The sequence below is a fragment of the Quercus robur genome, chromosome 4 (genome assembly GCF_932294415.1).
Source record: "Quercus robur chromosome 4, dhQueRobu3.1, whole genome shotgun sequence".
Lineage (NCBI taxonomy): Eukaryota > Viridiplantae > Streptophyta > Magnoliopsida > Fagales > Fagaceae > Quercus > Quercus robur.
This window is the reverse complement of record NC_065537.1, coordinates 81,165,819-81,188,183: the sequence shown is the minus strand read 5'-3', so window position 1 is coordinate 81,188,183 and position 22,365 is coordinate 81,165,819. Positions and strand designations below refer to the sequence as shown.

Here is a 22,365-nt window from a genome sequence, read left to right as displayed (position 1 = left end):
TATTGATCTTTCAGCAACCAATTTTATTTACACTGCTCAATTTTTTTTTTTTTTTTATTAATAAAAAATTTGTAATGTTTTTGACTCAGAATGAATCAGAATGAAAGGAGGTGTATGTATCTGGGCATATTCAGAACCATATGAAAAAGTGCAACAAGTCAACAGCTAAGGTGATTATCTTATTTTGGGTTCATTCTTTTTCCCTCACGTAAAATTTCATTCTAGATATGAATCTCATACTAAGAGGGGACCCAAGAGGGAAGATGCATAAATCCACATTTGTTTGTTCATTCTATTGATTTCTATCTTTATATAAATTATAAAATGACACTTTTATGTTGCGTTCTTTAGGCGAAGTATACTCAGGAAGGCAGTACTCAATTTCAAGCGCTTAACTTCTTCAAAAAAGCTACACTCTCTTGTTGTTTGATGGTCAGGGGAAGCATTGGGAACCCCAATTTCTTTCTTCGGAGCCGTTTCTTTTCCTGTCCCCTGCCCTGGCATGGTGCTTTGCTTCCGGTTCTTCGGAAAAATCAACTGACATCCACACTTGTCATATATTCCATACATCACACTAAATAGATTGAAGTCTGGCACTTGTTGATATTTTGATAACATCTGGTGAGAGATCATTATTTGGCAACCACCATCTAGGAAGCAGCTTTATATTCAGGTATTTATTATTTTGTTTGCTTCAACTCTTTATTATTATTACCTATTTATATCAACAAACAAAATATCCAGATATGGTTTTTTGGGTTCTTACATGATTGCTGGTTTTTGTTCACTGTACAATGATAACTTAGTTTGGATTAAAAAAATCAATTGAATTCTCACATCGAATGCATAGTCCTCTTTTTTGTAAACCAAACTGACATGAAACATGATATTGGAAACTTTGTTTTATGTTTTTTTCTTCACTTTTTTGGAATGATTCCAGGCAGAAATTGGAGGGAAATGGTCCAAGACTGCTCGAATCCTTAATTGAATGTATTTCAGAAGGATGTTCTGGTCCACTATTACTACAGGTCCATTCATCTCCTTTAAATTAAGTTTTCTTTGTAGATAAATTATCCAAATTCCTCTTGTTTTCCTTCAATTAGAAGTATAATTTTTGTGCAGTATATGGAATATAAAAACAGAACAGAGTTTGTGATCTCCAAAGCGAGTCGATACTCCAATTATGTAAGCCTCTAATGAAAAAGTTGTTGGAAAATCTTTTTTTTTTTTCCTTTCATTTATATGCTTATTTTCATATGTTCTAAAACTTATTTCAGGTAGTTTGGCATGGATAAAGATCACAACTAGGTGTTAACGGAAGGGTTGTTCCATTTCAAGAATGGCTTCATTATGCTCGCAGCTGATTCCTTGGATATTTGACAACTTTTTAATGAAGCTATTGAAAATTTTCAACCTAAACAGGTAATTATTTCAACTCACTATATTTATTTCTTAATTAAAACAAGTAGGCAACGATTCTCAGTTTTTAGCTTTAGTTTCTATAACTCACTTCACTCTGTAACCATATGAATCATAAAATGAGTAATAAAAATCATGTTCTCTACAATGCAACTATAAATTTTTATTTAGTTTTATCTCAGTAAATTGTTATCTGGGAACTGGGAAGGGAAAAAAAAAAAATGTTTTTCACTTAGGTAGATGCTTCATAACATCAATATTATTGAGAAAAAAAAAATCTTGAGATCTGGTCAGTTGATCAGAGGGATTTAACGCCACTACTTTCTTACATTCATGCATCTCCTTTCTAAGTTCACTTTGAATTTACCAAATACTGGCTCTCTTCATTCCTCCTTTTTGTTTCAGGTTTAGTGAACTTATCAGTTATTGAATTCTGTATGCAGGAACTTTGAATTTGGAAACAGACAGTTTTTAGTGAATTTACAGCAACTACAAGAAGATAAATAGGTGCATATCTTACTCCTATCTTTATATATCTTATTACATAGATTAGGTTACAGGGTTGAATCAGATGAAGACTGTACCTTGGTGTTAGCAACAATATTACTGCCTATCTTCAGTTAAAGTTCAATTTCAGGGTGACTGGTTCTTAGACTTTTCAGCCACCCTTTGTGAAACCTAAGCTGAATGCAAACATTTATCTTAGTGTAATTGTTTCAATAACAAAACAAGCTTGTGATGAATTTTTTTTTTTTTTAATGCTTTTTTGGAACCCTTTTACCAATATACATAACTGTACTTTAAAGCATCCATATGAACTTAATTATAAGAACTATCTTGAGAAATATTTTATAGGGATTAAACATCTAGAATATGCCAATTATCAAGAAGAATCAGATAATCTGAAGAAATTTCTGTGGAAATCTGATGATGGGATGTATTGCTTGGATAGTTTCAAGATTTGAGAAGCTGATGCAGCTAAGGTACCAGTAAAACTTGTCTATAATCAAATATTATGTTTGATCATAATCAAATTTGAAGAATCCTGAGTTGTGACATGTAAATATATAAGGAATAGGTAATGAACCTTATATACTTCTGTTATGTTTTTCCTATGCAGTTCTTGAGGCTGGAGATGGAGTATTTGAGGTACGTCCTACCTTGGCCGACACTCATCTAGGAGGTGATGATTTCAACAAGGTTGAAACAAGATAAATTAGTAGATCTTTAGCTTATATTCTTTGTTTTCTGATTTATTGTTAGCTGTTACTAAATTACACACTTACATTCTATAATTTTAAATAGAGAATAAACTTTAAGAAAGATGAAGGCATAGATCTTCTGAATGACAGGCAAGCTCTACAACGTCTCATAGAGACTGCTGAGAAAGCGAAGATGGAGCTGTCATCTCTGACTCAAACCAATAATATTAGGTATGTGGCTGTTTCTATGCCTTCTTTCTTTAAGTTGATCTCTCTCTCTTTGCCATAATCACAGAGAAAAACATTTGCTTTTCCAGTTTACCTTTCATTATCGCCATTCGGATGGCCCAAAACACATTGACACCATGCTGACTAGTGTCAAATTTGAAGAACTGTGTTCAGATTTGTTAGACAGGTATGCCTTTTGACAATTGAAATTATTAGACATATGTAATATGACTGTATTTTTTTTATCTCCATCACTTCAGTTTTCTTTCTTTTGATTTTGAACTCTCTTTTTCTCTCATCTGGTAGTCTAATTGCGTGCTTAAGTTCTCTGGATTACAACTCATAAGCTTTAAGCACCAGTTGAAACTTCCTTGAGAGATGCAAAGTTTTCCAAAGATATGGATGTAATTCAACTTGTATCCCAGCTGTTTAGGAGCTGAAAAATATGGATGAAGTTTTTGTTCTTGGGGCTGTAGTTCAGGTTTGTCCTTTTCTTGTTATTATCTAATTCAACTTATTATTTTTTTATTACTTTTATTTCCAGACTCTGTTTTTTTGCTGGAGAAGTTAATGACATTGTGCTCTTGGATGTCTCACCATAGAAGGACTTGAAACTTTGGGTGGTGTCAACTTCACCAACTTCCAAATCAGAGGTGTTCTCCACCGCAGCAGATGGACAGACCAGTGAAGAGATTAATTTCTATCAGGGTGAGAGAGAGTTTGTGACGGACAACCAGTGCTAGCACCATGCCAAGTGATGGGGTATGTATTTGCAAAAACTGTTGTTTTGAAGAGAATTTGGGTTTTGCTCAAACTAGATATATCAAGTTTTAGTTCTTAACAGAAGGCATGAATTAGAATCTGGTGGTTGAGGACGTTGTGGCTAGAGATATTATTAGAATGATTTTGAATAAGCCTAAAACCCAACTATCTTAGCTAACTATAATTAATTTATATATTTGAGAAATAACTAATTATATATCAAGAAAAATTTAGACCACTAGTGGAATATGCTGTTTTCTTATATTATAGTTCTAGAACCATAGCCATCGGCAGTGGCTGCAAATCCACCCTCCCCCCTCCTGTTTATGTTCTAATTAGTGTGTAGACTGAAAAATGCTTTTATGTCTTCATTTTTTTTAACTTCAATGTTTTTTTTTCTTATAATTTATATTGTAGCACAAGAAGCTTCTTGTTTTTATATTTATTACCTCTTTCAAAGATGTAGGTTCTTTGTAGAACATGGTAACATCATTGAAAGAGGTAATAAATATAAAAACAAGAAGAACCTACATCTTTCTTTTCTTTCTGAAATCTCGGCATTTCAAGCATATATGTTTTTCAATTTAATAAAATAAAAAAATGGAAACATTCACTTTTTTTATTAGTACCTGTAAACCTAACCTAATTATATTACTAAACCCCATGTTTGTATGTACAAAATAAAAATGTTGCAGGTGGATAGGATGGTTAAAGAAGCTGAAAATTTTGCAAAAGGAAGACAAGGAAAAGAGGGATGCCATAGACGCAAGGAATCTAGCTGACTCAGTTTTGTACCAAACTAGAAGCAACTAAAAGAGCTGGGAGACAATGTTCTTAGCTAGACAAGGAGAATGTAGAGGCTAAAGTGAATGAGGTCATGGATGCCATCTTTGGTGGTTCTACCCAAGCCATTAAAGATGCAATGGCTGTCCTGAATCAAGAAATTATGTAACTTCGGTAGTCAATGTTAATGTGAATTTGAATTGGTTCAGAACCTTAGGAACAAGTACAACGAGTCTATGGCTTAGGTGATTATCTTGATTTGTGTTTCATTCTCTTTTCCCTTTGCATAAAAATTTCATTCTAGATATGATTCACATTTATTTGTTCATTCTAATGATTTCTGCCTTCATATAAACTACAAAATGACGTTTCTTTGTTTGGGTTCTTGATTTTGAATAAATAGGGTAATATCAATAACATTCTGGTGACAACTACCCTTTAGGAAGCTGTTTTATATTCAGGTATTTGTTATTTTGTTAGCTTTAACACTTTATTATTACTACCTATTTTTATCAACAAACAAGAATATCCAGTGTGGTTTTTGGGTTCTTACATTATGTCTGATTTTTGTTCATTGTACAATAATAACTTAGTTTGGACATGCAGAAGCGCTGTGATGGATTTTACCTTAAGCACACTATTTGGATACAAAGATAGGATCAATAAAATGAAAATATAGAGGTAACCAATTGAATTCTCACATCAAATGCATAGTTCTTTTTTTTGTAATATCACTGTATTTGTTTTGTCTCCATCACTTCAGTTTTCTTTCTTTTGATTTTGAACTCTCTATTTTTGTCATCTGGTAGTCTACTTGCCTGCTTAAGTTCACTGGATTACAACTGCAATTAACATTCTCATAGGCTTTGAGCACCAGTTGAAACTTCCTTAAGAGATACAATGCTTTACTTCAAAGATATCAATGAGGTAATTCTACTCACATTGGGATTTCCAATTTGTGCTTATCAACACTATGGTGCTTGAGTTAATCAATTTGCTTCCAAATCAAACAAAAAAGTCAAATAAATATTCCAAAGTCAACAACAAAAAGGGGAGGGTTGGCCTTACTCTGCTCAAATCATAATGTTTTCATATATACATATACCATAAAAATGTTAATTAACTATCCTAATCCTATTTAGTAACTCAAATTGTAATGTTTTTGACTCTTATCACTTTTGAATTGGAAACACAGAATGAAAGGATGTGTATATATTAGAGGCATATTCAGAACCATATGAACAAGTGCAACAAGTCAACAGCTAAGGTGATTTTCTTGTTTTGGGATCATTCTATTTTTCTTCACATGAAAAAACAAGTAGAGCTCTCTATTTCTAATATTGTCTATTTTAATAGTTATTGGAACTTGCACTTACTGTTGAGGCATCAATACTTATTTTTGTCTCATTTATTTCCAGACTGGTGTTTTTTAGCTGGAGAAGTTATTGACTTTGTGCTCTTGGATGTCTCACCGTGGAAGGACTTGAAACTTTGGGTGGTGTAATGACAAAGATTATCCCAAGGAACACAACTTCACCAACTTTCAAATCAGCAGAGGTGTTCTCCAGCACAGCAGATGGACAGATCAGTGAAGAGATTAATGTCTATCAGGGTGAAAGAGAGGTATTTATCTCTCTGAAAAAAGGGTGAGAGAGAGATCATGAGGGACAACAAATCCCTTGGAAGCTTGTGCTTAAGACACCAAAACAGGTGCTAGCACCATCACACCATGCCAAGTGATGAGGTATGTATTTGGAAATACTGTTGTTTTGAAGAGAATTTGGATTTTATTCAAACTAGATATAGCAAGTTTTAGTTCTTAATAGAAGGCATGAATTAGAATCTGGTGGTTGAAAATGCTGTGGCTGGAGATATTATTAGAATGAGTTTGGATAAGCCTGAAACCCAAACTATCTTAGCTAACCATAACTAATTTATTTATTTGATAAATAACTAATATATATATATATCAAGAAAAATTTAGACCATTGGCAGTGGCCGCAAATTCTCCCCCCCCCCCCCAAAGCTGGTTTATGTTCTAATTTGTATATAGACTGAAAATTGCTTTTATGTCTTCATTTTTGTAACTTCAATTTTTTATTTTTTTTTTCCTTATAATTTATGTTGTAGCACAAGGAGCTTCTGAAATCTCAGCATTTTATGCATCTATGTTTTTAGATTAATAAATATATAAAAATAAATGGAAACGTTCACATTTTATATTAGTAACCTAATTATGTTACTAAAGCCCATATTTGTATGTAAAAAATAAAAATGTTGCAGGTGGATAGGATGGTTAAAGAAGCTGAAAATTTTGCAAAAGGAAGACAAGGAAAAGAGGGATGCTGTAGACACAGAGAATCAAGCTGACTCAGTTTTGTACCAAACTAGAAGCAACTAAAAGAGCTGGAAGAAAATGTTCCTAGCTAGACAAGGAGAATGTAGAGGCTAAAAGGTCATGGATGCCATCTCTGGTGGTTCTACCCAAGCCATTAAAGATGCAATGGCTGTCCTGAATCAGGAAATTATGTAACTGTGGTAGTCAATGTTGATGTTTAGCTTTTATCGGATTGACTTCTTTGCATGGACGGCCACTATTGTGTAGCCTTGAATTATGTTATAGTTGAGAGAGAACTCTTTGATATACAGTTATTTGGGTGTATTGGGGTTTGGGTTTGTGAGAGTGGGTCTATACCACTTTTGTACTCTCCATATTTATTAGTGAAACTTTCTCCTTGTTGCCGCCCGTGGATGTAGGCCAAAGGCCGAACCACGTAAATCCTTGGTGTTCTCTCGTGTGTGGTTGTCTATTTTTTTTTCTTCGCTCATATTATTTATTTGGGAGAACTCTTCTAGTACTCCATTTGGGTCATTTAGATCAACCGGTAAAGCAGCTAATGGCGACGATCTGATCAATGCAGATTTTACTATAGCAAAACAATGCTAATTAAAGTGTAATACTCCCTCCGTCCCACTTTGTTTGTCCTGTTTGAAAAGTCAAACATTTTAAGGGAACATCATTTATTGTCTTGTCTGCCTTATAAAAATGTATAAGTTTACAAAACTACCATTAAATAAATTTATTAGCTTTTTTAAAAGGAGTTATTCTTAATGAGGCTTAGGGGTATAAAGGGACATTAGTAAACTAATAACTTTTATTTTTAGAAACAGGACAATATTTTGGGACATCCCAAAATAGAATAAAGGACAAACAAAGTGAGACGGAGGGACTATCTTATAGGATCCCATTACACCTCGTGTTTCCTATAGTGTACTATTCTATGGCTAAAGTAATATTTGCAGTGGAACATTACAAATAGGGTAAAGCAGCCCTCCGATTAAAGTTGTTTCTTTATAAAAGATTTGCCTAATAAGATCAAATTATGAAAGAAACTAAAAACTGAAAGCATTGTGAATTGTGATGGCACAAACAAAGCAAATATCAAGTCTTTTGCCACTATTGCCTACGCGCCTGTCACCTTCTCAGTTTTTGAGCTCAAGATTCCTATCTCAAGCATTAGAATAGAAGGAACGTTGGAGATAATTCATTATGGGTTAAAATATAATCAATTTTTATCTTCATTCTCATTCTTCCATAAACAATTGGTGTTTTCCTCCAATTTTATTATGTTTTTTTTAATTAATGAAATGACAAAAAAATAAAAAAATTAAACCATATTTCAAAGATAAACTTTTTTTCATTCCTAAAATAGTCTTGATTCTATTTTGATTTTTGATCCCTAAAATATGCATTCCATCACACAGACAGAAAAAAACATAACAAAAATAGATAGATGGACACTATAAATTTTCAAGAACAGGAATAGAACCTCTTAACTTTTAAGGGAAAGAATAGAAATATAAATTATATTTCAAGACCGAAAAGAATATTTTTGTCAAAATTATATGTTAGTCAAGAGTTTAAATCATCTACTTTCATATGATTTTCATGTCTGGAATTTTATAAAAGTAAGAAAGACCAATCTTTTTATTATATTTTGCATCTAATTGTTCGATTGAAAATCTTACCATTTTTAAGCAATTAAGTGAGGTGAGAGCCATAGCTAGCCCCTAGTCTATCATGTATAACAACACCACAAAAACAAGTGAGACAGAGAATGAGAGTGAGATCATGGGTGATGAGATTTTTGGTTTTTTTTTTTTAATTTTTTTTATATAAATACAAAATATTAAAATTTAAATATAGTTGGTTACTGTTCTGTTTGGTTCAGTCTGGTCCAGTCCATTATGGGACCACGACCGAAAACATACAACACTGTAATACAAGTGTGACATTTAGTAATGCACGTGGCACCTATAAACAACGTCATGTTCATGGTCAAGAGATGTATTCATGTTCTCTTTTCTATGTATTAATGTTGTAAGTGCTAGAAAATTGATGGCTCAAGCCCACTGAGAATAGTGAGGCCCTTACCTTAAAATTAAGCCCAAAACAATATAATTTGTATAGAGAATGGGAAGAAGATTATGATGTAAGTTTAATTAAGTTTAGGTCTAAGGCCGAAGATCCAAGCAAGAATGGAAGAAATTGATTCAAAGAGTAATTAATATCAATACTATCCTTGGGTCAGTCTGAGGATGAGTTCTTATACAAGAATTCTATGTAAGTCTTAAGCTTTGTCCTCCACTACTATTCCAATCCTTATCTTCTTAATCATGTTCTCTTAGAAAAATCCCAAGGTCCCTTTAATTGGGGAGTTCCCCTCTCTTTTATACACTCTTTCCTTTGCATTCTAGCCCTCCACTTGTACACTTCAAGGCTTTTCTTAGGACACTTGTCCCATCAAAGTTCTGCTGAAGGTGGTAAAAGGGGCTACTTAGCTGTGAATTTATTGTTCAGGTGTCATTTCTTCATTAATGCAGCTAATAAAGTTGTTGCTATGAATTTAATGCGGAGGTAGTAGGTACGCTTTTACAGGAAACTTCTCCCAGCTGCCTTGGCCCTCTCCTAGAAGGCTACTTCTCCCACTCGGGCGCTCACGAGAAATTGTGCACCTTCCCATCCTCTTCTCGGGTAAACCAACTTCTCGGGTTGAAGGTGCTTTACAAATGAATTGATGAAGGACATATCGCTCCTAGTCCTCCTCATCCTCGAACCCCCACAAATGTATTCGTGTTCTTCTTTTTTCTTTCCACACACTATTAAAACATTTATAAAACATGGACATGAACTTATCTATACTATATATAAGAGGATTCCCTTCTTTAAATTGAACTTTTATATGATTAAAAAATACCCTCATTGATGAAGGGTAACTTCTCTTAAAAATTGGGTCATAAATGTCAAACAAATAACCAATCTATCTATACTTTCTACAACACCTATAGCTACTATCCTTTTAAATTCAAAAAGAGAAATCCTAAAATTTAGGTTTTTTTTTCCCCTTAATGTTAATCTTTTTATTCCCTAAAATTTGGCTTTTTTTTTTTTAATTCCTTTTTCATCCAAATAAAACACCACTATTTTTTTTTACTAAGAAAACTCCTACACTTTTAAACACACGTTCAAAAAAGAAATTACAGTTACTACTTAAAAAATTTTAGAAAAAAAAAAAAAAAAAAAAAGTCTTTGAGCACGTGCAATGCGCATGCATAGAGGCTAGTAAATTATAAGCATATTTTTGTACACTAATTAGTAATTAATGATTAGAATGCTACATTTTGATACAGAATAATATCTAGTCCTTGTTAAGTTGCATATATGTGGACACATTTTTAAACAAAATAGATACACAATGTAGCAAACTATTAAAATCCCAGGTGCTAAACAAAATAGCAATCGATGTAAAAAATAATTTCAAAATTATAATGAAGATATAACTAAATCTCCTATGGTTCATCCAAGGCAGGTTTCTTCTGTCACTTCAAAAAAAAAAATTGTTCATAAATTATCCCTCTGGTCTTCCATGCATTCAACATGTTAGATTCGGCTTAGAAGCATGATCTTTCACAACCTATCCAACGCTCACTACTACTATTTGAGAAGAAAGTTTCATTAAAGCGAAATCTAAAACCATGAGAGAAAAGAAAGCTATTTTTCTAAGATCTAATCTATTTTTTTTATTAAAAAATAAAAAACAAAAAACCATTGCTTAAAACTACAATGACATATATGCCCTTTTGTAGAAAAAATTCGTTAAACTAACGATATGGTGTTGGTCACTTCTGGAGTAAGGCAAGATCTGGAGTCCAATCACAATCCAAATGAACCCAAACATATTAAATATAAAGCATAATTTATTTTTTTTCATTTATACTATCAAGTTTATTTTATGAATTTGTACAATGCTTTTTTTATCTTTTTTTTTTTTTTTTTAAATTTCAATTTGTACTACTATATACCTTAAAATGATCACTGAATTTTGAGTCATTGTCTTTGTCTCCAGGATTTTGAAAATCAGTGCTCTGTTTATGAATGAGCTTAGACACTAAAACTAGTGCTAGCACCATCACACCATGCCAAGTGATGAGGTATGTATTTGCAAAAACTGTTGTTTTGAAGAGAATTTGGTTTTTGTTCAATCTAGATATAGCAAGTTTTAATTCTTAACAGAAGACATGAATTAGAATTTTGTGGTTGAAGACGTTTTGGCTAGAGATATTATTAGAATGAGTTTGAATAAGCCTGAAACCCAAACTATCTGAGCTAACTATAATTATGGCGAAACTACACTATTGGTCCCTGAAATTTGCCCTATGAGCGCAGTTGGTCCCTTAAGTTTCAAGTAAGCACTATTAGTCCCTCAAATTTAAAACATGAGTGCTGCTAGTCCTTTTATTAACAGCCATTAGTGTTATTGCCTATGTGGCTAATAGAACAATGACATGACATCTATTTACTACAAATGTTTTACAAAAATGGCTTGGCAGCTTCTTTTAAAAAGAAACTTACAGGTCAGATTTTAGTTTTAATTAAAAAACAGGATTTAAAATAAAAACTTTCAAAATTTAAATGTAAGCCGACTGTTCATCTCCATTCTGCCTTCTTGGCTGGATCATCTATTTTGCCATGAGTTCCATTTGCTTTATTTGAGATTTGAGATTTTTTTTTTTTTTTTTTTTTTTTTTTTTTTGAGGATGAAAAAGGCGAGAGTGGGTTTATTGATAGTGTTGATTTTTTCTGGGTGCAAGAGTGGGTCTTTGTTTGTTTGTTTTTTTTTTTTTTTTTTGGGTGTTTTTGAACTTTCACATACCGAATATGAGTTTAGTATTTGAACTTTCAAACACCATTCCTGGTTTTCTATTTTAGTCCTTAACTGTCATTGAATCCTCTATCTTTTTTTTTTTTTCTTTTTTTGTTGAAGCAATTGTATCTGAAACAATTGCGGTACTTTAGTACAAATAGGGTCTGAATTTGGATGTATATGCCTATGTATGGAGCTGTTCCTCTTTCTTCTTTTTCCATATGGCTTCATCATGCCTTGTGAACACTTAGATTTGGATATGAGAAGAAGATTAAGGTTAGATTTAGATTAGAAACCCATTGAAATTGAAATTAAAGGGGAGATTTAGATTACATTCAAATTTGAGAAGAAGGTAATTTGAATTTGAAATATTCACTGTTGACTAAAAAGGTAATCTCTAGTATTGTGCAAATGAACCAACCAGATTAGAGTTTGATTTTGGGCATTGCCAACAGATGGCAGAGGAAGAAGACAAGAGAGATAAGGGGGAAGAAGACGAGAGGGATAAGGGGAGACTTTTTATTTTTAAGCTTTTAACATAATGGTGAATGAATTAATTAAGTAAAACGTGTGCGTATAAATTTATTTTAAAGTTAATTTACATGGCATATAATACATGTAAAATCTATTTTTCTTCTTTTTAATAAAAATAAATTTCAATGTAAGAAAAAAGATGTCACGTCACTATTCCGTTAGCCATAGATAATAACACTAACGGCAATTAACAAAAGGACTAACAGCACTCATGTTTTAAATTTAAGGAACCAATAGTGCTCACTAGAAACTTGAGGGACCAATTGTGCTCGCAGGGTAAAATTTAGGGACCAATAGTGTAATTTCGCCTATAATTATTGAATCTATTTGAGAAATAACTAATATATATATATCAAGAAAAATTTAGACCATTAGTGGAATTAGCTGCTTTCCCCCTTTGTTTTTGTTCTAATTTGTATATAAACTGAAAAATGCGTTTATATCTTCATTTTTGTAACTTCAATGATGCTACCATGTTCTACAAAGAACCTACATCTTTCTTTTCTTTCTGAAATCTTAGCATTTCAAGTATCTATGCTTTTGGATTTTTATTTTTTAAAATGGAAACATTCACATTTTTTATTAATACCTGTAAACCTAACCTAATTATGTTACTAAACCCCATGTTTGTATGTACAAAATAAAAATGTTGCAGGTGGATAGTATTGTTAAAGAAGCTTAAAATTTTGCAAAAGGAAGACAAGGAAAAGAGGGATGCCATAGACAAAAAGAACCAAGCTGACTCAGTTTTGTACCAAACTAGAAGCAACTAAAAGAGCTGGGAGACAATGTTCCTAGCTAGACAAGGAGAATGTAGAGGCTAAAGTGAATAATGATGTCAAGCCATTAATGATGCAATGGCTGTCCTGAATCAAGTAATTATGTAACTGGGATGGTCAATGTTGATGTGAGTCATGTGACTTTGATTTGGGTTGTCTGTTAGCTTTTTTCAGATTGACCTCTTTGCATGGACGGCAACTATTGTTTAGCCTTGAATTATATTAAAAGTTGAGAGAGAACTCTGTGATATAGAGTTATTTGGGTGTAATGGGTTTTGGGTTTGTGAGAGTAGTTCTACACCACCTTTGTACTCTCCATATTTGTTAGTGAAATTTTTTCCTTATCGTCGCCTATGGATGTAAGCTAAAGGCTAAACCACGTAAATCTTTAGTGTTCTCTCTTGTTTGTGGTTGGCTATTTTTCTTTCGGGATTTTTTTTTCTTCATAATATTTGTGTGTGAGATCTTTCTAAAGAAATAATATTTTTATAAATAAATCTTATGCGGGAGTGCTTTCCGGATAACCTTTCCCGCAATAGTCAATCTATAGCCAGTCTAGCCAACTCAGTGTTGGGTTGCTTCTGGCACTACACTTGGGTCATTTAGATTAAATGAAAAAAAAAAAAAAAAACCAAATGGCGACAATCTAATCAATGCAGATTTTACTGGTAGCGAGTAACTCATAGAACTTCTATTCTGACCATGCACAATAGTGTAATTTCTATGTTAGTTTGTACAGCCTATGTTGCTTGTGATTTTGCAAAGTATGGTTATGGTGTGTATATTTTCAATTTGATTTAGAGAATGGTTAGTTGTTAATGGCATAAAAGTTGGCAGACGGTTTAGTCTCTTCTATGGCTAGTTTAAATATATATTGCTAAATAATATGAATGAATCCAATAACATTTTGAATGGATCCAATAACATTCAGGGTGTTGCCTTCAACAAAAATGATGTAGTCCAAACTCCAAACCAGCATATAATGCTCAAAAACAACCAAGAGTGTCGCTTCGGCTTCAGCCCAAAAAGGATCACCTTTTACATCGATCCCAGATTCTCAGTCCATGCATGAGTGATGTTGCCTAAATGGTTTCGGCAAATTGCAGCAAGTTATACATTGTTTCACAACAGCATCAGATTGTAAGGTCAAGAGGATTCTAACTTTCAAATATTTCATAAGGTTTGTATTTGTAATATCTGGCCTATAGTATAGCTTTCAAAACAATGTTAATTAAAGTGCAATATCTTAAAGCAGCCCCCAATTAAAGTTTTTTTATTTATTTATGTATAATAGATTGGGCTAATAAGATCGAATTGTGAAACTACAAATTGAGAGCATTTTGAAGGCACAAACAAGCACATTTCAAGTCTTTTGCGACTATTACATATGCACTTGTCACCTTCTCAGTTCTAATCAACTCAAGATTTCTATGTAAGGAAGCAGCCTGTAAACAAATGGCACTTGGAGGTTTTAATTGATTATCTCACTTTCTACTCTGAATTTCATTCTTAAGATTTAAAAGGTTTTATTTCTGTCCACAGACAGTTAAAATGTTCTACGTCTGGTGTTTTCGTCAAATCTTGTTAATTTTTTTTACGTGTTTTAAAAAAATCATATTACAAAGATGAAGTTTTCATTTCTAAAAAAGTAGTCTTGTTTCTATTTTAATACCCAAGATACGCATTTCGTTCAACAGACAGACGGAAAACATAACCAAAACAGATTGATGAGGGACATTATAAATTTTATGGGCAAATTAGAAATGTAGAATCCTAGCCGAAAAGATTATTTTTGCCCAAATTATACATTTATCAAGAGTTTAATCTCCATTCATATATTTTTCATGACTAAAATTATACAATTAAAAACGGCTAAAGTTTTTATTACATTTTGCACCAAAACGTTCATTTTTGAGCTAGTAAGCAGGGAGAGGGCGAGAGAGGAAGCTAATCTTTCATGTATAACAAGTGATATAAGTGTCTGTAAACGCTATTGATTTTAGGGAGCTCTTAACCCCATTTACATCCCGCAAGATGCAATGTCCTCAAACAGCAGGAAAATTCAGATTAGAATACAAAAGACCTCAGACAATGTTGCCCAGAACATGTCATCACAGCTCCATATTGACAAGAATGGAAGCCAGAAAAAACAATTATGTAAACAGTTCCAAATATATCATTTTTGGTGAGGGAACCATACAGCTAGGTAACAGCACGGCTATTTGCACGTCCATTACTAAAAATCATTATCCCATAAATAGACAGCTGATGAGAACTCTCTCAAACATACCCATCGAATGCATGACGATTTTTATTACTTTGATAGAAGATGCACCTTGATAAATAGTATATCATGCCCAACACTCCATGTTCTGGTCCCCTCCAGCAAGAAAATCTGGAGTTTATGATAGCATTGAGAGGTTCAGAGAAAGTGACTAAAAAATATTACATTAAAAAAAAAAAAAAAAAAACTTCTTCATCTTGACTTTTTCCTGTCGTTTTTTTTAATCATAAATTAATTAAAAAGAAGTAACATGGAGAAAGAATTCCTAGGATTCACAGATTTGTAGAAGAATCTTGAAACCTGATTGGTACGGTAAATGTAAGTCCTAACAAAAGCTTATGACCTATAATAAGCTATTACTGCATATTTCATTTGGCATGAGTTGTAAGAGTCGCCCAATATTTTCATGTCAATCCAAGTTAACAACATAAACTTAGAAACAAGAACCAATCATCAAGTCAAACACCAAGGTCAAACCCACAACTTGTTAATTTTTGTGTAAGGCACTTGACATTCCACCAAAACCCAACCTCCAAATCACTTTGTTGGACCAAAAAAATACTGAAACCTAAAATTCCCAACACCCATAACAGGTAGAATCAAACATCTCACCATTGAAAGGTGAATAAATACAACTAGGAAGCAGAGGCAATGGAACCAAAATATATATTTGTAAAGCAAAGAGACATTGAAGGTCAATTCTGGGGTCCAACTGAGCAACCATCAACTTACACAAATCTTAGAAAAGCATATAAATATCTCTATTGCATCATACCTCAAAAACAACTGGAGTGCCACACTGGCATTTGAAAAGAACTCAGCAATTGAAGTGGCGCATGATTTCTCCATATCATTAGATATCCTGCAATATGAATACAGGTTCAAGCAATTAAGAGATTTTTTGCAATTGATGAAACTGGTGCAACTGATAACCAGTTTTTTGGCAAAACCACAGTGCTAAGGTGGTATTATAAGTTTATAACCATCAAGACAATCCTTTAGATTCAGTGAGTACGAGAGCATGCCATCATTAAAAACTTTCCTGATGGCCAACAAAGCCATTATTTGTCAAAGACTGATATTTTTTGCTCGATATACCTAGCATGTCAATGACTGCTAATGCATTCCAATTTCCAAGTAGAGGTCAGGTAAAACCCTTACACCACGGGTACACAGTATACAAATTTACTTTTATTTATTAGTTTGAGCTCTTGTTGGAATAAAAAAATTTCCTAAAATTAAGGAACATCAAAAAATTAATCCACATGTCAAGTCCTAATGTACAAATACTTGTACAGAAAGCAGAATCCAAGTCATAACTTCATACTTACTCTAGACTATAAAACAGCATCTGTTCACCTTATACGCATGTTACCAAGGAACTCTGACAGCCTGGCAATAACCAAAACTCAGTGAGCATGGGAGTATGAAATTATTTCAGGGAAAAAAAATGGACCGAGTAGAATAACAACAAAAGGTACAGACAAAACCTAATATTTTTAGCTATCACAGTTTCTCCATCTTCAGACCCAAGATGACGTAGAACTACCTCCTCTAGACGGCCATCTCGATATGCATGCTGCAATAAGAGAACATCCACGCAGAAAAACCTAATGAGGCTCTGAACTTATTACATTGCATGCAACCCCCATAACCAAAATAGGGGAAATAAAAAGCAGATGCATATACTTTCAAGCTGAGAAGGCTCATAAACCTGTATAGAGAAAAATGATGCAGCACAGAAAATGAGTACATTTGTAACATGACATACAAGTCACAAAGATGAGCCTTCTGTAACAACCCGAATTTGCAAACAAACCACTTCATAAAGCAAGTCCACAGAACCCTTTACTGAAAGTTTTTAAAAAGAAGCTCAACAAACTTAGTATCCACTCTTCCACTCATGGGAAAGAAATATAACAAATATAACATTATACACCACAGTGGTAATCACTTCACCGGCCATGTTTGTCAAATGTCTTAAAATATCAAACTGTAAGGAGCATAAACTCACTAAAAAGAGAAAATGTGTAAAAGGAAGACCTTCAAACAGGAAATTGAAGTGTACATGTCAAACTACAAGAAAGTTCTTTGCTTACAAAGTATCCAAGGAAACTAAGCACCATTAATAACAAACATAAAATTATTATGTGCTCCAGCAATCAAATATCTACCAAAGAACCTACACTTCCAGGCTTATTGACATCAACATTGGATAATGCCAGTAATCATCCCAAGCAGAAACAATCTAACCCCAGCAGGGAAACCAAGATATCAATTATAAATAATAGTATCTTGTCATAATATAGAGTTCAAAAACTACAAGCAAGTCTTTCTGCTGATGCAAAGAGTAGTAGGCTGACAAAATGCCAACATGGCAATGTTTAGAAAATCCCCACAGACAATCAGCATGATTACAACTGGCTATATCTAGTAGCTCATGGGCTATAAAAATCTTCTTCATCACTTGATGAGTCAGATGTATCCAGAATCAGATCCCTTAATAAAAGAGCCATCTCCAAGGATGTTAATTCTTCCATGGGGTCGAGAGCTGTCTCGGAGGCTGTTAATTCTTCTATGGAGTTGAACATATCAAACAGGTCATCCACAAAACCATATCTTCGTGGAGGGGGCCTTCGTGGAGGGGGCCTGTGATGTCTCCAAGTGTATGAGCCTGGCTTGACCTTATGCTGGAACACAACAAACATTCTACCCATTAAAGGAGTCATAAAGCTAACCCTCTCCTAGATGGAAGTAAATTACAAACAAAAGGTGTATAATTCTTGGAACAGCATTGACTAGAAGCCATTCTGACAGCAACTCTAGGAACATCAATAATACAACTGCCACAAAAAAAAGAAAAAAGAAATAGACCGTTTGTGCCCCACCTATACTTATCAATAAAGCCAGAAAATAAACCACAGAGGCTCAGAAAAACAAGCACAAAAGAGAGAGAGTGTGAGAGAACAAAATTGTCACATTGTTTTAGAAAATGTTAATTTGCTATGCTCGCCTTTGGTGAGGTAAGCAATATGTAATTTTGTAGATGATTATATCAGTTCCTGGCACAGAATAAAGATATGGGACACTTGAAATGCACAATGTAGCAACCAACCGTCTCTTATGCGGATTGGTACCTCCCAAACACATACGTGCTTGGGGTACAGGGAAGGGAGGGGTTCAGGTAGTAGCATTAGGATTTCTAACCAATTAAAAAAAAAAAAATATATATATATATATATATAATAAACCGAAGCAAGAAAGGAGCATGTTCAATAGGGAAACTTGGGAGGCCTTAGTGAAAAGCAAACAGGAAAGTACCACTAGTACCATAACATCCTTAGTGACATAGGGTTACACTGGTGCTTCGGGTATAATCTCGCAAGAAGGGGATATGAAATGAAAATGTCTGAATTACAGGCAAAAACGTCCTGAGGTGCTGGCAGTTGCAGGTTATTGGTTCCTCAGAGTGTTAAGAACAAGAGTAAGATGTAAGTTTTGAAGACGAGGAGTGGTATTCCAATCTGTGTGGTCACGGTGTTGGTAGAGATGGTATCAACATAGTCAAGTGAAAGGGTATATTCTCTTTTCTAGGTATTATTTTATTTATGTTGTTAAAAGTATGTGGTTAAATGATAAAATTTACCATATCCCAATAGCTTAAGCTTAAGCTTTTGGGGCAATCAGTAATTTAACACATGTTCTTTTTTTCTTTCCATACTATTAATAAATTTACAAAACAAGGACATGAGCTTATAACTTATAAGCTTATTTGTGTACACTAATTAGTAATTTATGATTAGAATGCTACATTTAGATACATGATAATACCCTACTCCTTGTTTAGGTTGCATATATGTAGACACAGGTTTAAACAAAATAGATACACCATGTAGCAAACCATTAAAATCCCAGGTGCTAAACAAAATAGCAATCAATGTAAAATATACTTTCAAAATTATAAATAATACATAACTAAATCTCCTATGGTTCATCCAAGGCAGGTTTCTTCTGTAACTTCAAAAAGAAAAAAAGTTAATAAATTATCCTCTGGTCTTCCAGTTACCACTAAGCAAGCCCAGTTAATCACAACAGGCTTCGTTTTGCTGTTGAGATGCAACCCAAAACAATAATAACACTAAAGACAACAGCATCAACAACAATAATACATCAAATCATCATTAAAGATTATGATGTAGTACTGTTTTCCAAAGCAAGGTTGATCCAATAGAAAATACTTATCTCAATAATCTAGGATGCATGCTAATATACCAAAAAGGAGGACCATTCTGATATGTGAAACAAAAAGGTGAACGCTGTAGGCCATGTTCACTGGAATGTGGAATGATGGGAGAAGGATTGTATATAATTGTAAGAAAGTTGTATGATTTTGATATCAGTCATTATGTTTCTTTAGAAAAAGGAAGAGAAGGGAAGAAATGATATGAAATTTTCAGATTTCCAAACTTGTATATCTGAACTAAAGCATAACTTATCTTATATTCTTGCGTAAAACACCATTGTGTTCAATTAAGCAACGGTGAATGCATTCAACTACTCAAAAGATAATTAAAAGAAAACCAAAAAGAAAAAACAAGTTATCAACCAACAAAATGCAAAATACAACAATTATAGAAAACCACCACATCTTCACAGCAAAATCCCAGAAGATCAAGAATCAATGAGACATAAATCTTTACTAACACAGAATAATAAATTTCCAGGTAGTAAAGGATGCTTACAATAACCATTACACTAAAGAGAATCAAATTTGATTATATGTATAGCATTCAAGTAAAACCATTGCACTTAAGATTAGTTAAACCAGAAACCTTTGAAAAATGAAAATCGCAATAACTATTTATCTTATTAACATTCACGTTACCTTATAAAAGCAACTACTCCCAAATGGGCAGTTTCCATTCCCAAAATCAAAGTGCTTGCAATCAATGGACCTGCAAGAAAGACAATAACAAATTACAAAACTGAGAACAACAATATGCGTTCACAATACTTCAATTGTTAGTTATCTAAATTGTTAATCAGTTTCTTGAATTTACTACCAACACTTCCAGGAAAATTGACTAAACAGTATCTGAAAGCCGCAAGTTCTCAAAAACTTTCTGATAGAATTTTCTCAACTAAACAAGAGAGTAGTAGTAGATGACTCCGTGTTACTAGAATGTTAGTGAATTACAACTCTAGTAGAAGTATTTAAAGGGGGACACAAATCAAATTTGAAAATCAAAAACCAGAAACAGGATCACAAGTAACATGAAGGTCTATCATCTAGACAAGAGTTAAGAAATTACTTGAGCTTTGCCTTGTAGCTATCAACAATGTCCTGCTTCTCTTCCTTCGAAGAATACCAAATGACACTTGGAATAACAAAGTATGATAACTTACGACAAATTGGGCATGCCCTCAATGCACTATTGACATCCATCCCAGAGGTTGGAGAACTACTACGCCAATTCCTAATGCAGGATATACAGAATGGATGGTCACATTCTGACAGCAACCCAAACTTCCGTTCTGCTGCTGTGGGCTTCGAGAGAACACGTTCTAGACAAACACTGCATTCTATTTCTTGACTATGTTTTAATGCCTCCAAGTGCTTTTGCTTTTTCTCACATGATTTCAAATGCTCCTCTCTTTCCTCAGGTCTGAAAGGATGCAAGCAATGTTTTCCACATGTGGGACATAAGTCACCATGTAAATGAGGGCATTTTTCTCCTCGGGGACAATTACCGGCAGCAGCAAATGAACAGATGGGACGGTCAGATGGTCTAATACTGCTAGCTTCCCCAATATCCCAGTCATCTAGAGAATCTTGGTGCCCATACTCTTGATTCCAGGCAGGTTTAGTAGGAGGAATGAAAGGTCTACTTGAAGCAGATAGCTCCATAGGACTTCCTGGGACAGGCGTTAACACCACCTAATACAGATCTGGTACTATTACCCGGAGGAACAATATCCGAAACGAGAGATTGGCATGCATTTGTTGATGAAGATGAAGCAGAAGAATGGCCTCGAGAAGCTTTAACATGTTCGTATCTGCAATGACTACCATATGCACAGTCCTTTCTGATAATAGGTGCAAATCTGTGACCAAAAAAGGCCAGCAAGAGTCAATGATAAAGAAAGAAGGAAACCTTACTGAATGAAAATTAATGGGCAGATAGATATAATGAAATCAAGCTGAGATCAAAAGATTTATGTTATGTGAAAACTCACAATGCTCCCCTTTCAGACACGCCCCATGAACAAAGAACTTGCAGAGAACCCTGCAGGAGCAAGAAAAATCAAAGATCATAAAAATTTCAATCATCTTTAACCCCAAAAATAAATAAATCAATTAATTTCTATAGAAACCCTACCCCACCCAATTTAGTACTGTTTTACAAAGCCAGGTTGATCCAATAAAAAATACTTATCTCAATAATCTAGGATGCATACTAATCTAACAGAAAGGCGGACCATTCTGATATGTGAAACAAAAAGGTGAACGCCATAGGCCATGTTCACTGAAATGTGAAATGATGGGAGAGAGAAGCGAAGAGAAGAAATGATAAGAAATTTTCAGATTTCCAAACTTGTATATCTGAACAAGCCCCTAGTCTTTCATGTATGATAACACCACAGGAGAGAGAGAGAGAGAGAGAGTGTGTGTGTGTGTTTTTTTTTTTTTTTTTTTTTTTTTTTTTTATATAAAATATTAAAAATTATATATAGTAACATTTCGTTCCGGTCCAGACTGGTCCAATCTGGGACCTGGACCTAAAACCTATATGGTTGCGTTGGATTTTTTAAAAGCCTAAAAGGGCAACAAGCCAACAACTAAACAAAAGAACAAACAACGCCGTAATGCAAAGCATGTTTAGCATGTGGGACCTGTAAACAACGCCGTGTGCTTAAATGAAGCACGCGATTAGCACATGAGCTTTCAGTGCTGATCCTCTTCCTAATAATTAAATGATTTTATTAAACATTATCTATCAATAATTTGAATTTGGATCATCTGATGTTTTATATCATGAGAAACTATTACTTATTTAAAAAGCTTATATTGTTAATCTTTCTCTCATTCTCAAAAAAAAATATATATATATATATCCATCTCTATATATTAAGAGGATTCAGAAAGTTAGTTATGCTTTCAGAAAATG

General features: G+C 33.7%; 1 protein-coding gene and 1 pseudogene across 5 annotated transcripts in view; one reads left to right on the top strand and one right to left on the bottom strand.

Annotated features, from left to right (window-relative positions):
- The window catches only part of LOC126724270 (putative disease resistance protein RGA3), a 131,010-nt gene that overhangs the window by 3,909 nt on the left and 104,736 nt on the right, over positions 1-22,365 (top strand). For 2 of the 5 annotated variants that reach the window (XM_050428814.1, XM_050428811.1), the window contains exon 2: positions 90-170. The exons of 1 other annotated variant lie outside the window; for it this stretch is intronic. The gene's annotated coding sequence lies outside the window, so the exon portion shown is untranslated. Of the gene's footprint in view, positions 1-89; positions 171-351; positions 674-940; positions 1,029-1,122; positions 1,186-1,277; positions 1,423-1,862; positions 1,927-2,539; positions 2,620-2,724; positions 2,853-2,938; positions 3,037-3,155; positions 3,331-3,451; positions 3,612-4,306; positions 4,640-4,797; positions 4,856-5,000; positions 5,076-5,203; positions 5,322-5,589; positions 5,662-5,812; positions 6,139-22,365 lie in introns of all 5 variants that reach the window. 2 more of the 5 variants (XM_050428815.1, XM_050428813.1) reach the window with 2 other exon arrangements.
- Positions 17,446-21,565, bottom strand: LOC126724308 (putative RING-type E3 ubiquitin transferase C3H69; annotated as a pseudogene).